The sequence below is a fragment of the Ceratotherium simum genome, chromosome 38 (assembly GCF_057802395.1).
Source record: "Ceratotherium simum simum isolate JZ-2026a chromosome 38, ASM5780239v1, whole genome shotgun sequence".
NCBI classification, from domain to species: domain Eukaryota; kingdom Metazoa; phylum Chordata; class Mammalia; order Perissodactyla; family Rhinocerotidae; genus Ceratotherium; species Ceratotherium simum.
In genome coordinates this window covers 17223594-17242525 of record NC_141937.1, presented here as the reverse complement: position 1 = coordinate 17242525, position 18932 = coordinate 17223594, and the positions used below count along the sequence as shown (strand labels likewise).

General features: G+C 48.4%; 1 protein-coding gene and 1 long non-coding RNA gene across 2 annotated transcripts in view; one reads left to right on the top strand and one right to left on the bottom strand.

Annotated features, from left to right (window-relative positions):
* The window catches only part of LOC101397218 (UL16-binding protein 1-like), a 139053-nt gene that overhangs the window by 86796 nt on the left and 33325 nt on the right, over positions 1 to 18932 (bottom strand). The gene's annotated exons all lie outside the window — the stretch shown is intronic.
* On the top strand, positions 203 to 3220 carry LOC147912252 (uncharacterized). The gene is made up of 2 exons (XR_015550117.1): positions 203 to 814; positions 3055 to 3220. It is a non-coding gene; the product is annotated as an uncharacterized LOC147912252 (long non-coding RNA).

Genomic DNA, 18932 nt, shown 5'->3' with positions numbered 1-18932 from the left:
GCCGAGGTGCATGTTGGGACCGCCCTCGGCACAAGGAGGGGCGGGACGGGACGCCGGGCCCCTCGCTGCGCATTCTGGGAGTTGTAGTCTCTTAACCGCTACGAGCGGCAGCTTGCAGGGCTGCAGGACTACAACTCCCAGGATGCACCGTGCTCTGGGCCCCCTGAGCTCTCTAGGGAGGGGCGGGGTGGCGTGCGCCTGGTCGTGGCCGAGGCTTGCTGGCTGCTGGCCGTTATGTTCCCTCCGCCGCACGTGCGTTGAGTCTCAGGTGGGACCTGAGGGGCAGGACGGAGACCAAGGAGTTGGGAGCGTGTGACAGCTGTGACGTGCAGCAGCAGCACTGCCGCATGCAGCTCGCTTTTCCCCTGAATCGAGTCTGGACTCGAGTCTCCTCCCTGCTGTCCCCTACAGCCTCCCGCCGCATCTTGATTCCTCTTCCCGCCTGTGTGCCTGTGCGTCTGTCTCTCCAGAGCATCATCCTAGTCCAGGCTCAGGAAGCTGCTTGCTTTTCTAAATTGCTTCTCGGAACTGATTTAACATCCCAGCAACTGCCACTTTGCCTGCTGCCCTCTGCTTTCTCCAGCCAACGTGCCCCATTTCGGCAGCTTTGAGGAGAAATTCACCCAAGTTATGGCCCCAATGGAAAGGACACCTTGAGTTTACAGGGATGGCAGCGTTGGCTCTTGCTTCCTGAAAATGTCACCCTTACGGGACACCTTTCGCAGATGTGGAAGTTGAAGCGTTTGTGAGGGTAATCATTGGTTTACCCAGGATCTGCTGAGAGCAGAGGAGAACAACCCCAATTCCCAGACAGGTATCGAGTGGGTCATTTCACCCCCCCCACCCCCTACCCCTTCAAGTGCAGAGGCCTCCAAGAAAAACTCAACTGTAGGATGAGTTGCGCTCTAAATTGATGAGCCTAATCTCAACTCAGGCCTGACTGGCCAGTTTCTTGGAGACCCAAGTGGTGACCCTGATCCCTCAGGAACAGATAGACTGCTGTTAGAGCTTTGGGAGAGCCATGTTCAAGGTGTGGAGAACCTGGGCAGCATTTGCAACCTGTCAGGTTGACCATCTCTGCTTTGGAGGAAAGCTCATCACAGACAGCACTCAGCGATGTAGACCTTAGCTTGCGTGGTCTGATCTGTTGAATTTCTCTGTTTGGAAGTGGAAATATTCAGGAGCACTTCTGCTTCCACTTATCCTTTTAATAGTTGACGTCCCTGAATTCCTTATGCCCTAAGGGACAGATCTTTGATTGCAGGGTGGTACCAAGATAAACATATCCAGGGATATTCAGTTATTCCATATTTCCTTAAATATTAATTGGATCAGTGAAAGGAACAGGACCTAAAACATGCTGCTCATTTGCAAAAGATAAAAGGCAAGAAAGACCTTCCCATTGAAATTTTCCTTCTCATTCGCTGCCCTGTACTGTGCGTTTGAATGCAAAACCAAAAAACTTGAATTGTCAAATTTCTCTTTCCTGAGATCAATTAACTTAGGAGTTTTAAGTGTTTTGTTGAAACCTATGGAGGAATTCTTAGCTGTCATGATTTATCTCATAACTAAAAACCTAGGTATTGATCTACGTGAAAATAAGACATTATTTGTATTACACATTCTAATAGGTTGCATTTCTGATTCCCGAGTGTGTTATACTATCAAAGGAACTGAAAAACCTGGTCATAGAAACTGGACCCTACTACTTTGTGAAGAATTTACTTCTCCATGAATTAAGTACACATGAATTCATCAACATGTTTGTAAAGAAAGAAAAAGAAAGCAGGTAGTGCCTATGAATGTGGCAAGATGAGGAAGTCTAGTTAGACCCCATCACAGTCCTAGGGTTCTTCTCTTGTGTTAAATAGGGCCTGGGTGATAGTGTGTCAAGTGCAGCTGTGCTCCCCCATCCCTCAGAGTTCTCGTCCTTCTCTGTCCTGTGCCCACTTTAGGGGGTTTCTGATTACAATCGTCCACTAGCGTTGGATGGGGCTATTGTAGCAGGAGGGTATCTGTCATCCTAAAACAAGGATTAACAGAGAGGGAAGTCTTAGGATCTGTGTGTTCAGAGGCGCTGCTGTTGGGTGTGTCTCTGCAATGACCGCTGTGCTCCCAGCAGTCCCCACAATGGCTGTCTCAAAAGGTTGCTCTCCTGATGCAACCACAGCAGCTGTTCGCAGAGCCGGGTGCTCTTGGTTCTGTGTCTTCTGTTAGATATTGTGGCACCTGATTGCCTCATTCCCATTCCTGTCTGCTGGGTTGATTGCTTTGTTCCAGTCACCATGGTTTTCTAGACGCTGTTTGTGTGTAACTGTGTTTTGTGGCATCTTTAGGGATTCCACCCTCACTACACAAGTCACTGTACAGCAGGCACTTCCTGATCTTGTTGTAGCCCCAGGTTCACCCCCTCTGGTGGGGCTGTGAAGAACCGTAGTTACTTCTAGCTCCTCTCATTCTCATGCTGCTGGGGCTGCTTACAAAGCTGAGCATCTCATCTTTCATCTCATCGAATTCTTTTCATTGGTTTGGAATCTGATGCTGCTTTGTTAGTAACGTGGACACTGGCTGTCACAGGCACTTTTACATATTTACCCAACAGCTCTGTGAAGTAGGCCTGTGATCCCCATTTTAGGGAGAGGAAACTGAGGCTCAGAGAAATTGAGTAGCTTTCTTAACTTTGCACAAGTTCCTGGTGCATTTTGAATCGCCACCTGGAGCTCTGTCTCTCATGTCTGTACACTTACCTAGTGTTCCACTTTGTGCCTCTCTGCCGGCATCCAAAGGCACATGGCCCATCCCAAGTCCATTTGCTGCTTGATGTAGTCACCCTGCACAACAGGCCCTGGGTGGGGGAATGGACTAGTGGGGCGTGGCCTTCTGTGTCCTCTGGCTTACCCTTGGCAGATTTTAGGTTTATTGAGTGAACTTGAGCAGTGGTGGATACTGACCGTGACTCATCTGGAAGGTTTGTTAGGTAAGAACACTCCACTAACTTTTTGCAGGTGTCATGTCTTCTTTGTCTTCATTTCTCCTTCTGGCTTTCTCCTGCAGGTCCGGGCTGTGCATTGACGTCCAGTACAGATATTGATGAAGACAATACTGTTGCCCTGCTGCCAAGTGGCAACAGCACTCATTATTTCCTCTTTTTCTAAATATAAAGGGAATACTGTATAAAAAATTTAAATTCGAGAGATTTATATAAAGTGAAAGTCTCCTCTTTTATCTCCTTCCTTTCAGACTCACTCCCCTTCTTAGAAGGAATTATTGTTAAATATTTTATGGGATTTATTTTTCTGGACATTTTCTATGAATTAGTAAATATACATGAAGTGTTTTTTAACATAAATTTCAGCATATAACTGTTTTGCAATTTGCTATTTCCCATACTATAGTATGACCATGGGCAACTTGTCATATCAGGGCACATAATTATAACTTGCTATTTTTAATGTCTTAAAGGTATTCCAAAGAATGGGCATACCATGGTTTGTTTAACTATTCCTTCTTCTTGGGTGGACTTTGAGAGTATTTCTAGTTTCACTATTATAAACAATGCTGCTATAAGGTCCATGTACAGAATTTATTCCACTGTCTGCCTAGTTTGCCTTCCTTTCTTTTAGCCAGAGCATAAGTCATATTTTTAACATTTCTTTTATGAGAATAATTATTTGTTTTATAGGGAAATTAATTTTATCACTGGATAAAGACACTTATGAAGAAACTGGAATTTATGGTAATCCATCTCTGTATTCTGGCAGGAAAATCATGAAACTTAGTAGGTACTATGCTCTGTCCATCAGACAGACTTCTATGGGAAGTCAGTAGTCTTCCCATAGAAATTTAAATTTAAATGTCAGAATTTCTTCTATTTTCTTTGTTCATTTATATAAAATATACCCAGAAGGACAACCTTTTCTAATAGTCAATTAGGGATAAATGACATTTTGTCATACACTATTACATGAAAAGGTAATCTCTCAGTTTCCATGGGTTAGGAAACTCGGAGCTTGGTTGAATTGGGTGGCTCTGGCTCAGGGTCTCTCCTGAGGTGACAGTTGAGATGTCATCTGGGCCTGTAGTCATCTGTAGGCATGCCCGGGACTGGAGAACCTGCTTCCAAGAAGGCTCCCTAACATGCCTACTAGCTAGAGGCCTCAGTTTCTTGCCCTGTGGATCTCTTCTTCAATGTGACGGCTGACTTCTCCCAAAACAAGAGATCCAAGAAAGAAGCAACCAACACAGAAATCACATAGCCTTTTTTTTTTTTTTTTTGTGAGGTAGATCAGCCCTGAGCTAACATCCATGCCAATCCTCTTTTTTGTTGAGGAAGACTGGCCCTGGGCTAACATCTGTGCCTATCTTCCTCCACTTTACATGGGATGCCACCACAGCATGGCCAGACAAGCAGTGCATTGGTGTGCGCCCAGGATCCGAACCCAGGCTGCCAGCAGCGGAGCACACACACCTAACCGCTATGTGAAGGGGCTGGCCCCCACATAGCCTCTTTATGACCTAGCCTCCAAAGCCGCACCCCACCACTGCCCATTTATTTGGTTGAAGCCAGCCACTAAGCCCAGCCCACAGCAAAAGAAAAGGGAAGAGGTTCCATCTCTTAATGACAGGAGTGTCAAGTATTTGTGGACATATTTTAAAACCACTAGATAATCTACTGTTTTATAAGTATTTTATACATCAATAAATTATCATGTTAATATACTAAGGGTTGAGAAATATTTTATCTGTGAGCATAGAGCTTTTTACTCCTTTCTGAGCAAAGAGGGGGCAAACTCCTTTGGAAAGCCTTTCTTGGCCTTCTGACTTGACAAACTCTTTCCACCTCCTGGAGTTGAAAGATTAGCTCCGTGATGTGAGCAAAGATTCATTCGTGATGTGAGGCCGTGTTTCTTCGAGCAATAAATAAGGCCCGGAAGGAGTCAGCTGGCGGAGGGATAGCCTTGGTGTCCCCGCCAGTCCCTTATTGGCAAACATGGCCAGAAAACCACTTCCAAAAATGCAAGCAGCGACCTGAGTAGAAGGGTGGAGGGGGATGTGAGACACAGCTGAAGGAAACGGGAACCCGAGTGCGCATGCAGCTGCACGTGGCCGCCGCCAGGGGGAGCCCCCACACTTTCGGGCCAGGAGGACCCGTCGCTTAGCAACCAGGAGTTTCATTGTGAGGACAGAGGCCCGGGGTGCTGCGCATGGGCAGTGGGAGTGACGTGTTGAACTCAAGGGAGCAGGGCTCCCAGAGGGCTGAGAGTCGTTAGGACCGACAGAAGTCGGGGAGGTGGGGAGGGTGCGGGTGCTGCCACCATATTTTCCACAGGTCCCCGAGATCCCAGGCCTCTGGGTCTCAGCTGACGCTCCACCAAACTTGCCCGCCCCCAGCGCCGTTTCTCCCACCTCCGCGGACACAGTCGCGATTTAGGCCAGACCCGGCGGTGACAGACAGTTTCCCAGGTCACATTCGTTGCCTCCATTTATGGACCTGCGTGGGTATGGAATGGATCAGATGGGGGTGGTGGGGCAGGATGAAAACCGCTGAGACTTGGTGCCGTGAAGATCCCGGAGTCCCGCTCCAAGTGACGGATCTGGCAACCATCAGTCTCTCGATGCTGAGATGGGTACCTACCCCAAGTCCATGTAAATAATCCATAATTAATCTATAAACCAAAATTGGAGTTGATTATGAGCCAACTTTTGAGGCCCATAGCCTGAGGCCTTCCTTCCCCAAGGAAGGAAGGGCACTAAAGAAATGGGCGTACAGAGCAGTTATATACTGTCAAAGAGCATGTATCACATAGGATTGCAATGTCCCGTTTACAATAGCCACAAGATCGCCCTGCCAGAATAGCTATTGATGGACACAGCGGAGAGCGGGTCTGCTGTCGATGGTCTTGGCTGGTGTCAGGTCTGTTGCCTCCAGCTGGGTGGTCACAGGATGAGTGCAGCAGTCAAATCCTAGCCTAGGGAGAAATGCTTATCCTTAAGGAAATGCCGATATGGGGGAAGTTGCATCCTTAAGGGCATTTACTCTTCTCTTTGGGACATGGCAAAGCAGATACACTATGTCTGTTTAAAGGGGACAGGCCCTGTTGGAGAAACAAACTCAGGCCGAATTAGTTTTACCCCAAATGGCTTCCTCATGTGCTCCAATATATCCTATTGCTTGCCATTTATTTATCCGCCAGATGTGACCAGAGGCAGACTCTTCCCTGGCGCCACACCACAGAGTCCCCTGCCTCTCCCAGGGCCACCGAGGAAACTACGGAGGGCCCTGCTCACCGCTGGTGTCTCTCCACCCACCATCGCCACTCCACCCGCCACCGCCAGGACCCTCATCCTCCCTCTGGAGGCTGGGCATGACCTGCAAGGACCTGGATGTGCCTGTCGCTACCTCCTATGTCAGGCACAAAGCATGACTGGCCTCTTCCTCCCCTGACATGGCCCATGACACCTCCCAGAAAACTTTCACAGCTCACGACTCTTTCCTCTGTAGTTTGCAAACTGAAGTCTTGGCCCAAGTGGCTGTGAGGTCTGGCCTCCTTTGGATAAAGTAGGCAAGCCATAGAGTGCTCCTCTCCCTCTCGCCCTCATCGGTGCACTGAGGGAATGGGCCTGGAGGAGGCCTATCTCGGTTCTCATTGTCGGCTGTCTCCCATGGGTGGTGCCCTATGCAGCAGGAGAGCGGGCTTTCCTGACTCCAGAGTTGAGGGTGGGTCATGCTCGGGGAAGAGCATGCCCCATGGGTTCCCGTTCATTCCCTGGGTGGCCTGCCTACTCTGCCACACTCCTTTGGCAAGCCTTTCTCAGCCTTCTGACTTGACCAAGTCTTTCCTCCTGGAGTCAAAAGCTTCTTTCATGATGTGAGGCCATATGACTTCAGATCATTTCGCTGGGCACTGTCCACTGCGATGTGAAAAGTTGACGTCTGTGCCATTTAGCTGGACACTGTCCAGTGCAGTGTGAAAAGTTGAAGTCTGGGTCATTTAGCTTGGAACTGTCCAGAGCAATGTGAAAAGCTGACATCCAGGCCATTTAGTTGGGAACCCTCCATTATGGTGTGAAAAGATGACATGTGGCCACTTAGCTGCACAGTCTCCAGTGAAGTGTGAAAAGGTGACATCCAGGATTTAGAGGGGCATTGTCGAGTATAGTGTGAAAAGGTGATGTTTGGGTCATTTAACTGGGAACTTTCCAGTGTGGTTTGAAAATGTGACATCTGGGTCACTTAGTATGCCACAGTCCAGTGCAGTGAAAAAAGGTGACATCTGTGTCATTTAGCTGGACACTGTCCAGTGTGGTGTGAAAAGGTGACATCTGTGTCATTTAACTGGGCACAGTTCAGTGTGATGTGAAAAGATGACATCGGGTCATTTAGAAGGGCACTGTCCACTGTGGGGTGAAAGAGTGAACTCGAGTCATTTAGTGGGGCACTGTCCACTGTGGTGTGAAAAGTTGACATCCGGGTCATTTAGCTGGGAACCCTCACATATGGTGTGAAAAGGTGACATGGGGTCACTTAGCTGGGCACTGTCCAGTGAAGTGTGAAAAGGTGACCTCGGGTCATGGAGCTGGGCAATGTCCTGTGCAGTGTGAAAAGGTGACATCCAGGTCATTTAGCTGGGCACTGTCCAGTGTGGTGTGAAAAGGTGACGTCCAGGTCACTTAGCTGGTACTGTCCAGTGCGGTTTGAAAAGGTGACATTGGTTCATTTACCTGGGCATGGTCTAGTTCCATGTGAAAAGGTGGCATCTCAGTCATTTAGCTGGGCACTGTCCAGAGTGGTGTGACAAGGTGACATCCGGGTCACTTTGATGTGCACTGTCTAGGGCAGTGTGAAAAGGTGATGTAGGTTTCATTTAGCTGGGCACTGTAAAGTACCGTGTGAATAGAAGACGTCTGGGTCTTTAACCTGGCACTGTCCAGTGCAGTGTGAAAAGGTGACATCCATGTCATTTACCTGGGCAGTATCCATTGCCATGTGGAAAGGTGATATCAAGTCGTTTAGCTGTGCATTGTCCAGTGCAGTTTGAAAAAGTGATGTTTGGGTCATTTATCTGGGAACTTTCTAATGCAGTGTGAAAAAGTAACATCTGCGTAATTGAGCTGGGCACTGTCCAGTGCAGTGTGAAAAGGTGACATTCAGGTCTCTTAGCTGAGCACTTTCCAGTGTGATGTGAAAATGTGATGTCTGGGTCATTTAGCTGGGCACTGTCTGGTGCATGTGAAAAGGTGACATCTGGGTAATTTAGGTGGGCACTGTCCAGTGTGGTGTGAAATGGTGACATCAGTATCATTAATTTAGGCACTGTCCAGTGTGGTATGAAAAGGTGACGTCCAGGTCATTCAGCTGGGCACAGTCCAGTGCAGTGTGAAAAGCTGATGTCCTGGTCATTTAGCTGGGCACTGTACAGTGTGGTGTGAAAAGGTCATATCCAGGTCATTTACCTTGGCACTGTCCAGTGCAGTTTTAAAAGGTGACGCCAGGGTCATGGAGCTGGGCACTGTCCTGTACAGTGTGAAAATGTGATGTCCAGGTCATTGAGCTGGGCCCTGTCCAGTGCAGTGTGAAAACGTGACGTCCAGATCATTTTGCTGGGCACTGTCCAGTTCTCTGGAAAAGGGTCAATGGTTTAGTTCTCCTGGGTCAGCTCCCCAGTTGCTCCCCATCTTGAGTCCCTCCCTCGCAGAGGATCATGTGTTTCCCCCCATCTCTCACCTCCTCTATGGTTCCACCAGCTTGTACCAACCTCCTCCCTTTACTACATCCCAGGCAGCCCCAGGCCCTGCTACCAACCATTTAGGCTGAGGACTAGAGCGAGTAATGAATCAATCTGCTCTGTTTTCACAGGTCCTGATTACCCCTGTGATGGGGGTGCCTAAAGGACCTGGTGGGAGCTCTAATGGAAGAGAAGGGCCTGCATCCTGACACCTCTAGCCTTGGGGAGGGTTACAGGCAAACATCCTTCTTTTCCTTCTCTCCTAGCCTCTTAGCTAGCAGCACACATAGCTCTCAGTGTGATGGTCCCTGTGCTCACCCCATCCATTCCTAGTCCTGCTCAGCTGTGAGCATCAACAGCAGCTCAGTCCCACCTGTCTCTGGAGTCACCTCTGCTCCAGGCAGGGGCTGCACAGTCACTCAGGATCTGGGGTCTGCAGGAGGCTGGCTGCCGGGTGCACGCAACAGGCTGAGCCAGAATTCCCCTTGTTCCCTGGAGATCTGGCCTCCTCCTAATCTGGTCTTACACAGTCTCTACTCTTCACCTTCTGCCTTTTTCTGCTGTGACCCAAGGCACTTTCTGTGAGAACGCAGCCGTGAACAGCAGCCTTTTGAGTTGAGTCTTCAATGTTTGCACCCCTCTTCCTGGGATTAGCCCCAGGCCCCTCTCCTCTTAGCCCCCTGGATGAGTCCCCTTCCCCTTGATACATACCATGGAGTGATCATGCGGCTCTCCCCCAAATGTGAGTACTGCCCACGACTTCTGTGCCTCCTATCTCTACACCACCTCCCACTGGGCCCAAATAGACTCTCCCAAACAGAGGATCTGGTCTGAGTCAGGCCTGACTTTGCTAACCCCCTTCAGCACCCACAGGCCCTAAGCCTAGGTGTGGCCCCTCCCCTTTCCCCCTGGCCTCACCAGTGAGGAGACACCAGAACCCAGGGCTGAGCTTGTCCAAGTCATTGCTGTGGAGCCACATGAGGTCTCATTCTCCTGGTCTCGTTTCCACGACGAGAAAGTTCAGTGAAGGGGCAGAAGGTGAGTGGGAATTCACCATTGCCCATGCTCACGCCAGGCTATATGTTCCTCCCTTCCCTCTCAATCTGCTCTCAGTAACTGGTGATGTAATGGACTGAGCCTAGGATGTCAAAGATAGTAGAGCAGGTGAGGGTCTCTGGGAGGATCCAGGTGATGGGAGTGATGGCTGTGGCCCTGGATTGGGCTGTATCTGGGGCTGTGACTGGTGATGCTGAAGTGGAAAAAGAAGAGTGAAAGGCCTTGTCCAGACCCCAGATGTGAGGAGGCTCCTCCTCAGCTCCTGCCGCCCCAGATAATCCTACAATGCAGACATTCTCTACCCCTCTACTTGTGGCAGCCACTGTGACAGTCCCTGAGGTGGGAAGGGAGAGAGGAGCTGGGCCCTGTCCCCCAGGGACTCATCCAGTGAGTGGGGGGAGCAAGAGCTACAATGTAAACAATCACTCCTGCTGTGACAGAAGCGGAGGTGACACCAGAGGATGGTGGTAGCGTCGTCCTCTCAGGAGCTGACATTTGGGGTGGTACTGAAGTATATCCAGAAATAGACCAGGTGAGATGACAAAGAAAAGTGAGGCTAAGAAGAGGGAACAGTAAGCAGAAAAGGTCTGGAAACAGAATGATGCCTTCACATTTTGGGTCAGCAAGAAATCGACGGTGAAGGGACCAGAGGGATGTGAGTGAGGAAGAGATGTCAGGAGGTGAGAAGGGAAACGAAGGATGGTAGAACCTACCTATGGATATTATTGTCCCAGGAAGAACTCTTAACACACACACACACACACACACACACTCTTAACACACACAAATATACACACAGTGGGGTAGGTGGACCTTATTCAACACCTTATTTGTTTCCTCTTTGTACTCTGTTACCTGTTGTATCCAGCATTTTCTCCCAGTGCCCCAAAAATTGCTCAAGCCACTTCTTATAGTCTCCATGTGAGATCTTCATGAGGAACATCGTTGTATCTCTGTCATTGTCCAATGTCTCTTTTAACAGTCTGCCTGCAGGCTGAACCACTGTCCAATTTCTGTTCTCAGAGTCAAAAAGGAGGGATATCTGTCCATTGAAGCCAAATGGCCAGGATCCACTGGTGCGTCCATTGGCTTTGCAGGGACACATCATCCTGCCCTGCAGGGTGAGAGGATCTGCCCCCAGGAAAGAGGTCAGCCTCTGGTTTCCACAAATCCTTCTACCCCTCATCCCACTTGGTGTCCGGTCCTCTGGTCCCCTTTGTATCTCCTGGTCCTACTCAGTCCTCTATGTCTGCTCTGGCTGCTGGACCTCCTGTGTGGGACCAACTTCTAATTCTTAGATAAATACAATAGCTCCCTAACCGTACAGAAACTATTCTACATCTACCCTGAACCTTTCAGACTTACCACTGGCTTTGGAAATTTCTGGTTTAATGTTAAGCAGTTTCTTTCTGAGTTCTTACACCAGGTCGTTCAGAGCTTCTGACTCTCTCTCCCAGGCCTCTGTAGTGTTTACCTTCATCCCCAGGGGACCAATGAGTTGGAACTTCTTGCTACCAATGTGATAGGACATAAAAATTTTTCCATTGACCTTGCCATGAACCTCACACCAGGGTCATCGGGGTGTGGGCTTAGGAATGATGGTGAACTCACAGCAATGAGTGTGATCATCTGTGAAGGAAAAATGCAGGTGAAAGTTGGGGTTGGGAGAAAGGGACCCCTAGTCAACCCCCGGCCATCTCTGTCACAGCAACAGAATCTCTGAAGAGCTGGGCGGCAGAGCAAGGACTACCCTTACCTGGCCCCTCCCCCTCAGTAGTTAAAGGCTAGTGCCCCTTCCATGCTGAAGGAGGATGAGGTGGATGTCTCTGCCTGTCAAGAAACCACACATGGACATGTCCTCTCTACCAGGCCAAAACCCAGCATCAGTTAGCCCACAACCAATCCAGAGACATCCCAGGCTGGTTATGGGAGGAGAAGGTCTAGTTGCCAGAGGATTATCAGAAATTGTCCAGTGTCCTGTAAGGAGATGGAAAAGAATGTTGGGGGCTGCTCCTGAGGAAGCTGGATCATGCGGGGGTGGAGTGAGGATAGAACCCAAAACTAGAGAAGGGAGATTTTGCAATTATAGGTTACAGGATTTAGCAAGACCCTGGGAGATGGTGCTAATCTGCTATGAGGATGGGTCTTGGAATTTGGGGAAAAGGAGTTGCCCACACTGAATGGAATAGAATATCAGAAGTTTCCAAGGCAGCTAGTAGAGGAAGGGATTAACAGGCTCAGACAATTGCATTTGCCAGAGTGGATACACTATGAAAAGCCAGAAGAAAACAAAATGTCTACTAACTACATTCCATGGATGGAGGGAGGTTTGGCGGACTCTTTCTTCATCAAGCTCGTAAGAAGGCACCGTGAGAAGGGCACCAGCATTTTCAGAGGCTCAGTAATGGCTGTGTCTGATGGCCAGGCTTGGCAGTAGGAGATGGTATTCCAGAAATGGCTCCCAGTAATAATGGGGGTGAAAAATCCTGAGATCATAGATTTGAGACAGAGATGCTGAACTCTCAGAAGCAGGGAAAGTGTGTTTATTGAAATGATCAGAAAGGTGGGAATGTCATTCAGGAGCCTGACCCACAGAAAGCTCTCCCTTAGGTTCATAGAACGCAGTGATCCTAGAGGCAAAACAGATGGACGGCCGACAGAGAGACTGCTGGATTCAATTAATAATCACAAACAAGGACAAAACACAAGGTTGGATCATTAGAAGGCCAAAAGCAGCTCCTCAACAGAAAGTCTGGATCATTTCCCCACTTTCCAGAACTGAGCCACTTCTCAGACCTGGAACCCATTACTAGAAGAAGACGCAAGGTTCCAATGAGGGGAGGGACCCTTCAAGGTGACAGCAAGTGCCATGATTCCTTCAGGCATTCCCCAAAGAGCCATATGGGCATTACTTGGGAAGTGTACACTGAGAAGCAGAAACTACCCTGACATTCACATTGGACCTACTGTGTGTATTGACATCATCCTTGGGGATACGAAGCATCATCATGGCCACCATACTTTTGAAGTGTGGCACGGGGGGCCATGTAGCGAATAGACACTTGTCCCAGGTCCTGTTTGCAGTGATGTAATTTGGTTCAGGAACCCACACAGTGGTCATTCCCAAGATTTGTAACATAAATGGAAAATCTTTGTAGTTAGTGAATTACCTGTGGGGTGAGGGCTACATAGTAGGGATATTCAAGTACCATCTTCTTACACTGTCTTCTTTGTTCTCCAAATAGAAAGTTAAAACAGTATCTTATCCTGGAGTAAATGACAGACACTCAGGGTGTGATCCATTTTCTATCTCCATTTAATTGCCAGCCCATTCTGAAGACTTTCTGTAAATGGGTATCTGTTAAATATTTCAGGCTTCACAGATATTGGTCTCTGCTGCAACTACTCAACTCTGCTGGTGTAGTGTGAAAGCAGCCAAGACAACACAGGAATGGATGGGTGTGGCTGGACCTACTTGTCGGGCCATATGATCAGAAGAACCTGTGATACTAGAGGTGTCTGTAGTAGGAAAAGGTGCCACATGGACTTTGTGTCATTCCTGATTGGAGGATCATGACACACATCCATAGGGTCAGAAGCCAGGCCCTGCCAGTTGCAGCAGGAAAATCCAGAGGATTTCAAGGAGGCTCCTGGTAAGGTCTGGGGGCCTGGTAGACATGAGGCTTCTGTCGACAGTATATCAGAGCTCCCATCAAGGGCATCAGAAGTCAGACAGGCCCGGCGGTCATGAGATAGAGGTGATTCTTCCGGCATTGGCGTGAGCAGGGCCACAGGGAACAGATAAGCAGCACAGGCAGGTGGCCCAGATCCTGACACCAGAAATGCAGCATCCCAGCTGTGGCTTCACGGAGCGTCCCTTATGGCCCCTTTAGACCAAGGAAGCCACTCTACAGAAAGGAGGGGAGCAGGGCCCACCCCTGTAGGACCCACATCCTGTCACATTCACTCCACCCAGAGCCACAGGCAGGACGGGGCACATTTTTGCTCTTCAACACACAGCTGAGACACCTTGGAGACGATTCCCTAGGGGATGGGGCACCCATATCTGGGACACCATATATACCCTAAATCTGGGGCCAGCCAACTAGGACAGGGGCCAAACCTGGTCCCCCATTCTTTTGCATGTTGCCTTGTCTGCTTTTGCACTGCAAAGGTAGAGGGGAGGAGCTGGTGCAGGGACAGTTTCCTAATGGCCCCCAAAGATGAAAACATTCACTATCTTCCATTTACAGGAACGGTTTGCAGACTCTTGCCTAAATCAATGACCGTTAGGATGTTGTCTCCCCAATAGGTACACATATGAGTCTGGGCCCAAAGAGCAGAAGTGGGAGTGCCTTTCCTTACCCTCACTCCCAGGGTGAGGGAATGAGGTTTGGTCTGTTGATCTAAAGGGATTTAGCAAAATCAGGCCTAACTTGCACCAGATTGTCTCTTTCGGGGGTGCTCACATAGGGGGAGGGAGACAGCAGGAACACGAGGCAGGGGCAACACGCAAATTTAGGTGAGGGCAGCAGGGTGGCTCCACACGATGTGTCATAGGGAAGGGATTCTATCCAGATGCCTAGAGGAGAGGGGCCCGGGACTAATCGCAGGAAGAGGGGCGGGAAGGCCTTGCAGACCCAGCTCAAAAAGCTGGAGTTTAAGGCTGCATCCCCACAGAAAGCGGCTTGGGTGACGGCAGGTGGGGCAGAAGGTGAAGAGTAGAGACTGTCTGGATGAGATTAGAGGGAGGTCAGTTCTCTGTGGACACCTGGGAACCCTGGCCCAGCCCTGCTGCCATCACCCGGCAGCCAGCCTTCTGCTGTGGACCCCAGATCCTGAAGCACCGGGTAGTCACTGCCTGGACCAGAGGTGACTCAGGAGATAGGTGGGGCTGAGCTGCTGTTGGAGTTGGACACTGACAGCTCAGTGGGACCAGGAATGGAAGGGACAGTGAAGCCCCATCACACTCAGAGCTTGTGAGCTGCTAGCAGCATGAGGAGAGGCTGAGAGAGGAGGGAAAGCAGAGTCTTTGCCTGCAGCCCTCCCCAGTGCTCCAGGAGCCAGGATCCGGGCCCCTCTCTTTGCACGGGGCTGCCACTGGGTCCTCTAGGCCTTCGCATTGGAGGGAGGATCAGGATCTAAGCAAGGGGAACAGACTGAATCGTTATTTGCTTTGGTCCTGAGCCCCAAAGTGCTGTAGCAGGGCCTGGGACTGACTCTGTTATGTGGTAAAGGAGGGAGCAGGTTGGTCCAGGCTGCAGGACACAAAGCTTGGGTTAGGAGTGGAGGGAACTACATGACCCTCACTGAAGGCAAGGCTCTGAAATGGGGGTGACTGGGGTAGGGTAGCCCCAGGAGAACTGACCCAGGATTTCCTCAGTCACTGAGACAAACACATGATTCAGTTTTAGAGGCCGGAGTTGCTACCCAGAAGCCCCTGGAGTCTGCTGTACTACCTCCAGTCTCCCTTCTGGTTGGGGGTCTTTCCATCACCTGTCCTGCATCTCTCCCTTACCTGGGGTTTCAGTCCCTACAGCAAAGGCAGAGGCCCCCAGGAGTCTTGATGATCAAGGGGATGCAGCATTGCTTTTTCTTTATGCTCTTGGCTGATAATCCTACTTTACATTTTTTTAAGCATCGATGCCATTTCTCTTGGTGCTAAGTGTTGGGATTCCTGCACTTATACTTTGAACTGCTTGAACAAGAATTCTCAACCCAGAGACCATTTCCTGTCTTCTCCTCTGGTTGTGGAAAATGAGATACTTGCATCACGACCATCTTCTTGCAAATGATATTGCCAGAAAAATATCATGTGGGATTGCAGAACTTCAGGGATTCCTTCTCTGTCCTGAGAAACAACCTCATGTCTTTTAAACAGAACAAGATTATATTTATCATTGTTTCCTTTAGTAATTTATTACCCAGTCGTAGATGTTTAAACGAACATCATACTTTTAAAAGATTAAATTATGTCAGAATTTCATTTTATAATCCAGTAGAGATGTAATGGCCTTCACTCTTCCTCCGTGTTATGGAGTAAATAAAACCAGTGGTTCTGCTAGATTTCTCATGGAAACAGAGAATTGAGGGATCACTTGTAAATTAACTATCAAGTAGTACATCTCTTGGTCTCAAACATTATCCTGTCACCCTGATGCAAACAAATATTCTGGGACTTAAGGAAGGAGACTCTTTTGATGTCAGCCCAGATTCCCCCACCCCAGCAGTGACTTTCCTGTGATCTCTCCACCTTGACTCGCCTCCTTCAGTGAGAAGTCTTCACAGCAGAAACAGCTCTACTTCTAAAGATTGTTTTATTCCCCCACAGACAAATGATCAGTTTCCAGAATATATAAAGAGCTCATTACAAATAAATTGGAACAAGTCTGATTCTTCAAAGATAAAGAACCAAAGATATGAGGAGCTAATAATGGCAAAAAAGCCAATGAAAAGACTGAAAATCTCACAAATAATCAAGAATTCTATAATTAGAAGGAGAACGAGCTACCCTCACACGCCTATGAAAGTGGCAAATTTTTTAAACATATCGACACTTACTAGAAAACAGGAAATGAAATACCAGAAATTCTCTTGCACTGTTGGTATGAATCAACCTTAAAACTTTGTATAATTTTACACTATCTAGTAAGGCAGAAGATATGCTCATCCTACCTCACAGCAGTCTCAGTGTTCATTCCAGTCTTGCACATATGTACCAAGAGCATGTAGCTATCTGGTTGTTTATTGTAGTGGTGTTGTCATAGCAAAAATATAGCAACAACCTAAATTTCCAGAAAAAAGGAACATATGTTAAAAATATTGATGAGAGATTTCTGTTTCTTTCTATATTATACTCAGTCAGCTGAACCACGGCCCAAAATCGATCAATCAAAATGTTGCATGAAAAAATTTTAAGTTTTTCAAATGTATTAATGAAGATTTCTGGCTGACACACAATAAAAGTGGCCACCTCGATACAAATATCTCCACTTTGCTGTAAAATTATACAGATCAACAAAAGGGGCAAAGGAAACACTCCTCCCCCACATTTTCAGCACGAGGAGGAGACTGAAAATACTTAAACCCATCAAACCCCTGAGCTTCACCACCCTCCTGGAGAGAATCAGTCACACTTTCTTTTGTGTTTTCAAGGCTCTGACCAGTGTGGTGTAACAAGGTGTACATTTGTGTGTCTTCTTCAAGAGATGTATCAGTTCCTTTAGTATTTTGCAAAGTACATCCTTTATTCACTTTTGTACCATTAGGGCCAAATACTATGGTTGCCACTAGGAGAAGCTCTACAACCATGAGAGGATTGAACTGTAATATTCTCTAACTCTGAAAGTGGGGAGGGTCTGAGAGGGGCAGAGACTGGAGAGAGGCTAGCCCCAAGGAGATCTGACCTAGAGTTTCCCTAGGCCCTCGGACAAACTTGTTTCTCTTCTGAAGACCTGAGGCTGGTGCTAAGACCAGAGAGCTCAACTCAACTCAACAACATCCTTACCAACTGACGGCCATCATTTCTCCTGTTCTTTCTCTCCAGGACCACGGGGAGCTGTATCTTACCTGGAGGGCGCACAGGGGTCCTGGTGATTGCTGCCTCTTAGAATGACTGTCTAAGACACTCTTTATTGATCCTCTATGTTATCTTACTTGATCTGGTAACATGGAAAAAATATTTCATGATGTCTGCCTCCCTCCCTACTCCACTTGAAATGACTCCTCTTTCAGGCGTTCCATCTGGATTCTGACTCCTGATCCTGTTGTGTCCTGACCCCTCTGCCCACAGGACCAGTCCTGTGAGGACGAGGATGGTCCAAGTAGAGGAATGGTGGCAGCCTGCCTACAAAATGGCTCCAGTGATCTTTCCTCGTACAAAGATGCACACCAGTGTGGGAACCAGCAAGCAGGCTGCACTGGAAGGCCTGGGTGTAGGGGAGGCATGGAGACGTGCTGTGCTCCAGCGGCTCTCCCTCCCCCTCCTCTGTGGAGAAGCACAGGATCCTGGCCCCAGTCCACACAACTCCCTTCCATAATCACAGAGGCAGCAAGAGGGGATTGTGTCTAAACAGAAACACTATGAAGATCAAATTAGAAACAGCTCAGTTAACTTGGAAGCAATATACTAGCAGTACTTAAAATTTAAAATGGATATGTAGTACTTAATTGTTCATATTAATGATATATGATAACCTGGTTAGCATAAGGTTCACTGGCTCCTTTAGTGGCCATTGTTGCCCCACGTGAAAGTTGCTCCTCAGGACAAGTCTGACTCGAGCTCTCTAAGGCCAAAGGAGACCTTTCCCTGCCTCAAAAGCACCAAGGATGCTGTGAGTGTGTGGGATTGGATCAGTTGTAGGCAGAATGACCCCAGCTTCTCAGTGGCACAATCAAATGTACTGCTCAGGGCTGTAAGCAGCCTCCTTCCTCAGCCTCTAGGCCACTGGAAGATCCAACTTCAGTAGTGATACAATTCCTCCCATGCAAGGAAGTTATATTAGATCCATTTTTTTCCCCTAACTTTCTTTCTAAGATATTTGACTCCTAGTCCCTTCCACCTCTCTGCTCTGGAGATGAAATAAACAGATCCCTAGATCTCAGCTCTGGAAAAAAGTGAAGCACTGGTACAGATGCTGGTTGTCCACCCGTTCTCTGACTTCCCTTCTTTCTTGGTAATACAACTCAGGTTTGGGGTTGGACACTGGACCTTGCAGGATTAAAACTCTGTTTTCCCCAGTTCTCCCTGCAGACAGGTATAGCCACCAGACTAGGTTCTCATCAGAAGCCTGATAAAGGGAGTATTGTGAGGGACCGTCTTAAAAGACATCTGGAGTAAGAGGTTTTCCCTCTTCCTTTCTCTCCTTCCACCAGCTGGAACGCAGACTAGATGGCTCGAGCTCAGGTAGCATCCTGGAACATGAGGTGAAAATCAAGCTGAAGATCATGGACAAAGAAAGAGTCTGGATCCTTGACTCCATGATGAGGCATCAGAGCCCAGGGCAGACTCAAGTCTCCTATGTGAAAGTGAAATCAACTCCATTCCTGTCTCTCCCACTATTGTTTCCTGTGTTCTTTCACAGGTGCCCAAATCTAATCCGAGCCAACACCAGCATTTAATTCCCCGCTGTGCCTTTGGCACACTTGATT